Source organism: Equus caballus, chromosome 27, assembly GCF_041296265.1.
Source record: "Equus caballus isolate H_3958 breed thoroughbred chromosome 27, TB-T2T, whole genome shotgun sequence".
NCBI classification, from domain to species: Eukaryota; Metazoa; Chordata; class Mammalia; order Perissodactyla; family Equidae; genus Equus; species Equus caballus.
In genome coordinates, this window is record NC_091710.1 from 42757767 (window position 1) to 42769845 (window position 12079).

Sequence of the window (12079 nt, forward strand, 5' to 3'; positions counted from 1 at the left end):
ACTTTGAGAAAGATAAAATGCTTTAGTTTTGTGGCCCTGGGAGCACAGTGACCTGGCGTGCAGTCTCTGCAGGATGTGGGGCCATGTGGACCGATGGAGGGTTGTTTGGTGCCCTCTAGTGGTTGGAACTGTTCAACGACTCCTAAGACGGGGGCTCACCCCCCTTGAGCAGCTGGCTTTAAAGAAAAGAAACAGGATTCGGCCTTGAACTTGCTGTTGGGAGACCCGCGGTGTCTTGCCAGAGCACCTCCCCTCTCCGGTCTCAGTATTTTAAAGCATAAATTGGAAGAGGTGGACAAAGCTGTCCGTGAGCAGGGAGCCAGCCCGTCCAGAGGGCTGCCGGGGAGACCAGTCACGGATGCAGTCTAGGCAAGAAGGCACATGCGACAGCCACTCGAGTCTGTCCCCACTGGCGTGGGAGCTCTCCGAGACCAGGACCTTGGCTTATTATTTATCTTTGTGTCCCTAACATCTGGCACAGAGAAAGTATTCGATAAACGTGTATTGAAAGGAGGGAGGGAGAAGGAAGAAAGGTAGTTTGGCGGAGGCTTATGTTTGCGCAGGAGTGGGCGGGTCAAGATGAAGTCCTGTGAAGTGGAGCCGAGCACGGTATCGCTCCACGTCAGAAACCTGATGCAGAGGCGACCGAAGACACCGTGGGTCTCATGCTGCCCCCTGAGGAGGAGACACCTGGATTCTGACTCCAGAGGCCTGGAACTCTTTGACTCCCTGTAGGGCGGCGCAGGGGTCCAGGTACCGTGGTTTCTCTGGAGTGCGGTCTGTGGGGAGGGGGGTTCTCCTCCAGGGGCCTTTGTGACTCCTCAGCCGGTCCCCACCTGCGGGTTTGGCACAGTTAGTGGAAAGAGCTCTGGTTGCCAGGAGACCTGGGTGCTCATCCTGGCTCTGCATTGACGTAGTTCGTCCTTGATGAGTTCCTTTCCCTTGTGTTTCTTTTCATGCCAGGTGGGAGGCTCTCAGGGATCAACGTGGTGACAGTCAGGGGCTTTTCTGCTCCCCCGGACTCCTTGTGGAGCTCCATAGTTGATGGGACCCCCCCAGCAAACCTGGGAGGAACCAGTGGGGGAAAGATATAGATAAAGGATAGAAAGGAAGTGGGAGAAAGGGGGAGGAGTTGGGAAAGGCATTAAAAGAGGAGCAGATGAAGGAGGAAGGAAAAGGAAGAGAAAGGAGAAGATAAAAGTAACGTTAGCAGATTTCATCAGTTCATTCCACAAATATTTGCCAAGCACTTGTTTTTACGTGGTGGCATGGTTAATCTCATGTGTCAACTTGGTGATGCCACGGTACCTGGATATTTGGTCAAAAGCAGTCTAGCTGTTGCTGTGAAGGTATCTTTTAGATGAGATTAACATTTAACTCAGTAGACATTGTGTAAAGCAGACTACCCTCCATAACGTGGGTGGGCCTCATCCAATCAGTTGAAGGCCTTGAGAGAAAAAAGACTGACGTCCCCTGAGGAAGAGGAAGTTCTGCCTCCAGACTGCCTTTGGCCCAGAGCTGCAACATCAGCTCTCCCATGGGGCTGGAGTCTGCTGATCTCCGCTGCAGACTGTGGACTTACCAGCCTCTCCAATCGCCTGAGCCAATTCCTTAAAATCCCTCTCTCCCCCTCTCACTTTCTTTCTCTCATACACACACACACACCCTGTTAGTTCTCTTTTTCTGGGGAACTCTGACTAAGGCACCCGATGTTGTATTAGCTGCTGGATAGAGAGGTAAACAGACCCAACAGACTTGCCCACCTCAGTCTCCTGCTCTAAGGGGTTAGAGGTTCGATGATAGATCAGTGGATGGTGGACGGTGGAGACAGGAAGGAGGGGTGATTGGGAGAACAGGATGTGGTCAGAAAAGACCTTGAGGAGGAGATGGGTTTGAGGTGGATGGATGATGAGGAGTGCTGGCTGGAGGACCAGGCGGCCAGGATGTCTGAGGCTGAGAGAGGAGCGTAAAGAAGGGCGTGGAGGCGTGAGACAGCTGACTGGTGAGGTGTGGAAGGCCGGAGAAATCTCTTCTCACCCACCCACGCTTTGGCCAGCACCTGCTTTTCTCAGTTTGCTTGTCACTTTGTCAGGGAAGCCCTCCTGGTCTTTCTATTTGATGGAGGCCCCCTCATATATGATCCCATAATATTGTGTATTTGTATAATCATATAGTAATGTGATGTTCATTTGTGTGATTTTTTGATAAATAATCTGACATGGAGGAGCTTGCTACTGGATATAGGCGAGAGTTAGGAGGCTATTTCTGAAACCCATGAAAGAAATTATGGGGTGGCAATGATGGTGGCTGTGGGGATGTTGGGGAGGGGACAGAGTAGAGAGATGTCAAGGAGAAAGGTCTGCCCCTTCGGAGTTATAAACCATCTCTTTCTTGTTTATTATTGCTTCCCCAGAACACAGTGTGCTGTCTGGCACACAGTAGGCACTCAGTGATGTTGGATAAAGAAAGAAGGAATGCCTAATAGATACCCTGCCTGGCGCACAATGGCTGCTTCAGGAATGTTTTGTTCAGTGACTATATGGGTGTCATATCTTAACCAAGAGTCAGAGCCGCTGAAATATCGCTTTCAGTGCTGAGACCTCGTGCTGCCTCCACGGCTTGCAGTAAGTTGTAAAGACTATTGTGTGAGCCACCAGACTGTGTGCACCCAGAGGGGTGTCATTCTGTTCATTCCGGGTTGGGGAGAGTCCTTGTTTCCCCTCCTGTTAAACAGAAAGCCCAGCGCTCTTTGGAGATGTGGGCTGAGCGTAGGCCCTTCCTCAGACTTGGTCCTGTAGTGAATCCTGATGCTTGTCTGGTCTGAAGTATGCACCAGGAATGGTGTTGGGTGCTTTACACATGTTGTGAGATTTGATACTTAGAATTCATTGAAGTTTTACAGTCTTCATTTTTTAGAGGTGGAAACTTAAGATCAGAAAGGCTAATGACTTTCCCACGGTCACTTGGCTGGTAAAGGGTGGAGAGAAGGGGCATCCTGTACGCTTGACATCCTCCTCTCTGGACCAGTGGCTCTCAGCCCAGGCTGCCCATTAGAACCAGCCAGGGGGCTTTAATCGCTGCCCAGGCATCAGTATCCTTCCAAGCTTTCCAGGTGTTTGTGATGGGCACCCAGGGTTGAGAAGCCTCACTCCCCAGCCTCCCCTGGGGCATCGCCCCTACTCCTGAGGCTTCAGCCTCCACCACAGTTTTGTTAACTTCCAGATTCCTGCTGGACCACTCCACTTGGGACATTCCGATCAGCACTCTACCCGCTCTCCCCAAATTTGCACCTCCTCTCATAGACTCATTTTAGAACCTCTCCACCCAAGGAACATAGAAATCCCGAGTCTTCTCTGACTCTTGCTCTGCTCTATCTCTCACAGTCACTAAGTGCCTTTGATCCCATCTTGAGACCTCTCCAGTCTGTCCCCCGTCAATATCCCCACAGCCACCACCACTGCCACCCCATAACTTCTCTCATGGGTTTCAGCAATAGCCTTCTACCTTTTGCCTGCCACCAGCAAGCTCCTCTAGTCCGTTCTGTATAATGTGGCTAGGTTGGTCTTTCTTTCTTTCTTTTTTTTTTTTCTCTCCAAAGCCCCAGTACATAGTTGTATATCCTAGTTGTAAGTCCTTCTAGTTCTGTGTGGGATGCCACCACAGCATGGCTTGATGAGCCATGCATAGGTCCACGTCCAGGATCCAAACCTGCGAACCCCAGCAGCCGAAGTGGAGCATGTGAACTTAACCACTCAGCCATGGGGCTGGCCTCTAGGATGATCTTTCTAAAATGCTAAAAAGCCTTCAGTTGCTCCCCATTGGCTTTAAGAAATGTGTCCCAACTCCTCAATATGTCATATCTTGCTCTGAGATACCAGTCTTCTCCTGCTACATCATCTTAGGCAGCTTACGGTCCTGAATTAAGGTAATTGTGGCTTTTCCTCAGAGCACAAAGCACCCTCAGGCCTACCTGCCTCTGCACAGGCAGCTGCTTGTGCTTACCATCCCCCTCCTTTCCTGGTAGATCCCGGTGCTCCTTCCCCACCCTGTTCAGAGGGACCCTTTTCCAGGAGCCTCCTTAGATTGCCTCTGCCCACCAGGCTGGTGTAGGCACCTTTCTCTGTGCCACAGTTTATAGGACTTGCATTATGTTGTGTTTTCCTGTTCGATGGTCTGTCTAGATTAAGATTAGGCCTTATCTTACTCATGTTTGAACCCCAGCCCCAAGCACATTGACTAGCACGGCATAGTCGCTCAGCACGTGTCTGCCAAATGAAGATGAGGCAAAGCTTGGACCCTGCCACCAGGCTGCGAGAACATAACACCAGAGAGTTTGGTATGGGCACTGTGTAGGATGGCTTGGGAAAAGGAGAAGAAAAGGCAGAGAACTGTCAGAAGAGGTCTAGTATTCTGGGTAAGAAGTTGTGAGCCTGGAATAAGAGCTTTGGATGTAGAAACAAGGAGGAAGAAGTGATCCTAAGAGAAGCAAGAAAGCAAAGGTCAAACTCATGATTACATATGATTTTTTGGTAAAAGTAGGGACATTTTTAGAAAAGACCCTGCATGCGTTCAAATATCCAAAAAACAACTACATACAACATGATGTCAGGGGAATATCTGGTTATGGATTCTAAAAATAAATTCTCTTTTTAGTTAGGAGTTGAATTTCTATATCTGAAACTTCAGTGATACTGCTGTAAAAGGTGTTTATCATATTTGTGGCAAATATGGCCTCCTATATTTTGGAGAAGTCTCCAGATTATGAATTTTCCTCCTGAAGGCAGAAGGCAGAATTCGGTGTTCCAGTTTTCCTTGAAGCCAGGGCACAGGAACTGATCTAGGTCCTGTCCATCAGACTTCTATTTAAAAAGAGGCAATATAAGAAAAGTGAGCTGTGTGGAATCTCTTTCTGGAAGGGGCGGTGGGTGGTGGAGAGACACATGACTTTCAGAACAGCAGTGGCAGAGGTCCACTGCTGTTCTCCATTGCTCAGTGTCAGGGGTGTGAGCTGCAGGGTCAGCGCCCAGATGTGACAGGGTCCTGTCCCAGAGAAGGACTGTGGGGTGAATGGGTGCTGTCCCTGGCTGCACAGCCCCCTAGACTAATTCTCTGCCTTTCCTAGGAATATCACGAGTTACCTAATATCCTTTGATTTTCTGTTTAAACTCACTAGAGTGGGTTCTGTTGCTTGCAACTAAAAACCCTGACTGATAAGATTGCTATTGCATGATAAGGCCTAAGGTGTTTAGAAGAATGGGGTGACCAAAACTGAAAACATTAGGACAGGTTATGGGTATAACAAATAAATACAAATAAAAAGAAAGTGGAGGGGCTGGCCCCATGGCTGAGTGGTTAACTTTGTGTGTGCGCTTCGCTTCAGTGGCCCAGGCTTTTGCAGGTTCGGATCCTGGGCGCGGACATGGCACCACTCATCAGGCCACTCTGAGGTGGCATGCCACATAGCAGAGCCAGAAGGACCTACAACTAGAATATACAACTATGTACTGGGGGGCTTCGGAGAGAGGGAAAGGAAGAAGAAGAAAAAAAAGATTGGCACTCGATGTTAGCTCAGGTGCCAATCTTTAAAAAAAAAAGAAAGTGCAGCTCTCAATCTTAACATAAGATGGAATTCACACAAAAAGACCATTATGTAAGGGCACTTTATAATGCTAACAGGTGTAATTACAAGAAGATGTAATAGTAATGAGGATATGTGTACAGCAGCTCCATTCATAAAGTAGGAATCATGAGCAATATACAGAGACGTCTACATTACTACTTCTAATCTATGACACTAAAGTAAATCTAAGTGATGGATATTGAACTCTGTATCCTCGGAATAGAGAATGCACCTTCTTATCAACTGCCCATGTAACACTTGTGAATTACAGAAGTTCCAAAGGGATAAATAGTGCAGAAAATACTCAGTACTCATCATGCAATAAAATCAGACATTAATAATAAAGCCAGAAACAAAATGTCCCTTCCACTAGGAAATTAAAAATCTCTCTGTTTACATTTTGAAATATTTACAGAGAAAATGATAAGATGTCTGGGATTTGGGGTAAGATAAACCAAGATTGGTCACGTATTGATAATTGTTGAAGCTAGGTGATGGGTACATGGGAATTTCTTATACTATTCTCTGTACTTTTGTGTACGGTTAGAATTTTGTATTAAAAAATTTTTAAACCACTTTATTAAATACTTTTTGTATAAAGATGATAAAGAAATCAAAATTGTAACATTTCTAGAGAACAGCAATAATGATATCTTTTGAATACAGATAAAGTAGATCTCATGAGAAAATTTATAGTCTTAAATCAGTCCAACTAAAATCAATCCAAAAAGAAAGAAAGAAAGAAGTGAATTAAATATCCAACTCTAAAAATTAAAAAATGAAGAGCAACAAAATAAGCCAAAGAAATGCATAAGGAAGAAATGAAACACAGATAAAAAGCAGAAATTAATGAATTAGAAAATGGAAAAAGGTGGTGCCAAATCCAAAAGCTGATTCTTTAGTAAAAAGTAAATAAAATAGATAAATAGAAAAAATATAGTCAATCTGCGAATAATCAAAATAATCTAATCTTTGGAATTAAAGAATAATCATTAGAATAAAATGATTAGAACCAATTGGGTCACAGGCTTTTTAAAAATAATGCTGTGCACAGCCTTTTAACCCAAAAAAAGTTTGCAATGATTGACCAGTTGGACCATAAATTTAACTATTTAAGTGCTACTAGCAAAGGCAGATCTGACGCAGAACACTCATGCAGAAGGAAGAGTATTTGCGGGGAATTTTGAGAAGATGAAATGGAGCAGTTGCATCATAACTGATTTTCACAGTTAATTTCTGCCTAAAATTGAGATGTGCCCATGGACAGAGTGTTTTTCTCCATGATGACTATTTTGCCTGACTGACCTCTCTCAATGCTCACTCCCCATTTTACAGGCACTCTCTGCAGCCCAGAACCAGATGCAAGCAGCGCCTGGAGCATCCTTCACCCCCGTCCCCTCAACAACCCCCCTCCGCACCGCCCCCCCCCCCCCCCCGGGCCTGCATCCATCTTAGCACCCAAATATGTTCTTCATAAAGTTCTCGTTAGAAACGTGAGACCTGTTAATTTTGACCTCTCATCCCCTTCATTTTCAACCACCTCCACCCCTTTGTTCTCCCTTCTCCCCTCTGCTCTGTGCTTCCTTAGATGAAGTCACGAGGGCCCTGTTGATTTTCCCATCAACATTCTCCTTTCTGCCCTGTCGCATCATAAATAGACTCCTCCGCTCCTTGCCCTTGTCTGAGGAGACCACTTCCTGTCGAATTGCTCTTTCTCCTGTTTCCCTTGGCTTGCATATCCCAAGGCCATGAGGAATTGACCACCTCCCCTAGCTCTGCAGTTCTGCTTCCAGGTCACCATAGACGTGCTCACATAAATGTAACCTAGGGGCTGCAATGTGTCTGCAAGTTGAGCCCTTTACCTCCATGGTTCTCTGTCTCCACTCTACTTTAGCCACCAAATGCAGCTGCTCCACCTTGGATCTCATTATCCCTTGGAAATATTCCACCTGTGAGAGGGTCCAAATGCCTCTCTGACCATAATCCAGTCTTTCCTAGACCTTCCAGCTCTCTCATTAAACATTCAACAAAAATTTAATTAGCATGTACTACACGTAGTAGGATGTCACTGGGATACAGTGATGAACCAAATAGACGTGGTCTCCTCATCTAGAGCCTACATCTCCTGCAGGAGAACAACAATCAAATAATGACTTAATTAACTGTTAATTAATCTGAAGCAAATGCTGTGAAGGAAAGCACCACTGCTCATCCTATCCTGACCACTAATCCTTGTCTCCTCCACATCCTCTAGGCACAGTGAGCCCCTTCTTATCATCCTTTCTTTTTCCTTCCAGCCCAGACTCTAAAGTACATAATTTCAACCACTCTTACCAGCTCTCTCAATGTCCTAGCCCTTTTTCTTTGGCAGACCAACAAACACAGAGTAAATTCAGCTTTACATCTTCCTTCCTTTAAACCAGGGTCCGGAGTAAGGCTGATAAATCACAAATCAGCATGACTCGGTGCCTTTAAGACATCCAACCCCAACTGCACCCTCAAGACTGCTCAGTAGTGCTCATGCACATGTTCCTTATCTCCACAGTTGGTATTTCAGCCTCAACACAGCCTCCGCATGCTCTTACACCCTTTCCCCTGGACATGTCTTGGTGTCTTACTCCACAAAGAAAACATGAACATGAACTCTCACACCCTTCTGCTCTCTACCCACCCACATGCATACATTATATTCATTCTTATCTCCTTCTCCCCATCTCTCTTAATAGGGAGTCCCTCCTTCTCTCAGAGGCTAACTTTTCCCCTCCTTTCTGGTCTTCCTGTTATTTTTAGCCCCTTCTCAATCTCTTGCATGGATTTTTCTTTTCACCTCTGTCTATCCTTTGAATATAAATGTCCCAAGTTATTTCCCCTGCGACCTAGGTACTTTTCTTACTCTTCCTAGTCAGCTTGAGTGATTTCCATCACAACCAGGTCTTCATTTGTTACCTATGTGCTCATTATGCTAAAATCTCTCTCTCTTTCTTTCTCGAGAAACCTTTCTCCTGACCACCAGATGTATTCCTCCGCCTGGATGTCCTTAGGCAGATCAGTCACACTCATCTCTTCAGGACTGGACCCACCGTCTTCCTCAACATGCGTAAATATGCTCCAGTGTTCCCATGCTGGAATTGCAACACTGCATGCAGCTGCCCAAACGGCAGTAAGAGCCTTGGTGCAGGGGCTTTCTTTTCCCTGCTTCCCAAGCACTGTTGATTATTTTTCTTAAATATATTCACCCCTGCCCTCTAACGAACCCCCAACCCCCAGTCCTACTCCAATAAGGCAATGGCCTTATTTCAAGCCTTCCTACCTTCTTTCTCTCTCCCTCTACACCAGCCTCCAAAACAGGTCCAGAAAGATCTTTCTGTCCGCAAATCAGATAATGTTGCTTTCATCACCAGAATTTGCCACTGGCTCCCCACTGGCTCTAGGACATAGCCTTAAGTCCTTCCACGGTGCCCAGGGCCTTCCTAGAGGTCCCTGCTGGGCTGCTCTTAATGTCTCTAGCTGTGCTCCAGCAACACTGACCTGGTCATCACGCTCTCTGCTGAGGACATCCCTCCTCTCTCTGTCCCTCTAGCAAATGCTTTCTCTTCCATAAAGACTCAGCTCAGATGTGCCCTCTGAGAGGCCCCGAGGAGATGCTTGGCATGCCTCTCCCACTGCCCTTCAGTCATACCTTCAATATAGTGATTATCTTGTGGTGTTCATTGTTTGTTTGCAAGTCTAACAGTAAACTCCTTCAGAGCAGATTACCACCTCTGTTCCCATTTATATCCCAAGTGTCTGATGCAGTGCCTGGTACCTAGCTAATGCTCAGGAGATATTGGCTGGGATTATCTTGATCCTCAAAACCCTTGGTTGCTGTTCCCTTTTTATCTGTTGCAGATACAGCTTCCATGTCAGGGTCGCAGAGGGGCTGTCCCATGTCACAGATCTCTGTCTCCCCCTTCTCTTTTCTCTTCTATCACTTAGGTTTCTTTCCTCCAATCTCCTCTTTGAGAGAAAACTCTCGTCTCTCATGCCATATCTTGAATTTTTCTTTGTTCTGTATCCTCTTGAGACCCAGCCTGTCCTGTGAAAATGGACTCAGACCCTCTGGCCAGGCCCCAGCTCTTGTGGCAGGTCAGAAGTGGAACCTGGCACCATCATTATGCACATTTCCTGGCCTGGCTTTGCCATCCTTGCTGGCTTCATCTCAGCTAATGGGCTTTTGTTTGTTGATGCCAACTCTTGTGCTATTTCCTTTTCTAGTCTTGGTTTCAAGTTCCTTCTTCAGACATTTAGTTACCAGGAAGAAAAGGAGGGAGGGACATATTTCTGTGAAGAACTAAATTATTATAAAATCGTGGTGTCCTTCCTGTCAGTGGTGTGGCACCCACAGGAAGGCAGATGAGGTGTTCCTCTGGCTCATTCCTGCTTCCACCCTCACACCCTGACCTTCTCTTGAGAGGTCAGTTTCCTCCTACATGCCCTCCTGCCCAAGTTTTCACCAGCCTCTTGCTTTTTACCTCCCTCAGTTGGTGGCAAATTTTCCAGTCCCCAAATTGGAAAGCTTGACAAAGGCGATTTTCTTATTTGTGAGTTTATTTGCTTGATAAGCCTTAGGAAACCTTACAGCTGTATTGCATTTGAGTACCTCTGTACCAATTTTATTGAAAAAGAATAAAATTACATTAATTGGAATTTTTTTCTAGAAAGTATGATTGTGAGATTGCCGAGGCAAGGCAAGCTATTGCAGAAAAGTAAGAAGACTAGAAAAGGGAGGAATGACATACTCTATCTTAGCTAGGTTTTCAGGAAGAGATTTTACAAAGCTTGATTCAACCAAAACTACTTTTGTATTAGTCAAGCATGTTGGTATGTACAATTCATTATTTAAAGATATTTTTCAAATAAATTAGAAAAAGAAAAGTGACAAGGGACATGAGAGAGAATTGCCTAAATTGACTGTCATTAACCATAAATATCTGGAAAATGAGGGCAGAAGCAGTGTTATGGGTTGACTCATGTGCTCCAAAAGGATGTGTTGAAATCCTAACCCCCAGTCCTAACGTTATTTGGAAATAGAGTCATTGCAAGTGTAATTAGTTAAGGTGAGGTCATACAGGTGGGCCCTTAATCCAGTGTGACTGTTGTCCTTGTAAGAAAGTGATGTGAAGACACAGAGAGGATGACATGTGACAGCGTGTTGGAGGCGGAGATTGGAGCCATGCAGCTGCAAGCCAGCAACACCAAGACCTGCTAGCAACACCAGAAGCTGAGAGAAGGGCATGGAACAGAGGCAGCATGGTCCTGCTGACCCCTTGATTCTGGACTTCTGCCCTCCAGAACTAGGAGAGAATAAATTTCTGTTGTCCTACCCTATTTGTGGTAATTCATTACGGCAGTCCTAAAAAACTAACATGGGTAGGAAGCTAATATATGTATAGCTTTGCATATATATTTATGCTTATATTTTATGCAAAAAGAAAAAAAAGACTCCCAGAATCTACAATGTGAGACACACAAGAAATTGATATTTGATGAGCAGGCTACAAAATGGGTGGTGTGAAACAGCTACTTCTAAATTACAACTAAATCACTAAGTTGTAATTAAAACTATAAAACACTCAAAAGGCTGCATGCTTCTTCTAATCAGGGTGACCCGTGGGGCTCCTTTTCAGCCCTGTTCATGGCAGTTCAGCTCCCACATGTGAAGGAGGCGTTAGAGGTTAACGCACGAAAGCTCAGGGCTGAAAGGGGGTCAAATGTTTGTAAATTATGGTCAGTTCATACCAAAAATGATCAGTCTTTTGCCAGTGATGCCCCACTATAATCAGGTATCTCTCATTTGTGAAAGGATGGAGTGGATGTTGACTGATGTTAGGTAAATTCAATGAAAGCCGAATTGCCAAAATTTGATTTTGTGGAAATAAATCTTGCCTAATGATCAACTCATTGATTGTGCCACATTGGCTGATTTACCAAATTTGGCATTCGTTGAATAGGAATGACTTTAATAGCAAACAGCTTTCTGGGAAGATTTAATTGACTGTTTTTCAGTTTTCTCAGTTGTGTCTAGCAGTAATGAAGTGAAGTTCAATTTCTTGAAAGCTAACAATCAGAGGGTAATATAGTTTTCTTCAGAATAAATATATTTAGGACCCAATAAAGCATATTTTATCACCAGGAACCCCAATTTCAGGATTTTATATGGAAGCTTTTCTGCTAGAATATCAATTTTTGTTTGACAAACTTTTTTCCGGACAGCAGGTTTAGGGTTCTTTTTACAATTTCTTAAATACTCTAGCAACCATTGGTAATTTCTAGCCATTAGTAGCCAAATTTTAGTATATTATATAATTTTTCCTGCTTCCTTCTTTATTTTTTATTCTATCCATATTTTAACTTTTAAAAACTTATTTTACCATTTACTTTTTATTCTTCATTCACATTTTTGTAATTATGGAGTAGATA

The 12079-nt window shown here is 44.8% G+C and overlaps 1 long non-coding RNA gene across 1 annotated transcript; it reads left to right on the plus strand.

Moving 5' to 3' along the window:
- The first annotated feature begins 279 nt into the window (after positions 1–279).
- On the plus strand, positions 280–10987 carry LOC111770885 (uncharacterized). Its single transcript, XR_002804330.2, has 2 exons — positions 280–753; positions 8612–10987. It is a non-coding gene; the product is annotated as an uncharacterized lncRNA (long non-coding RNA).
- The last annotated feature ends 1092 nt before the right edge of the window (positions 10988–12079 follow it).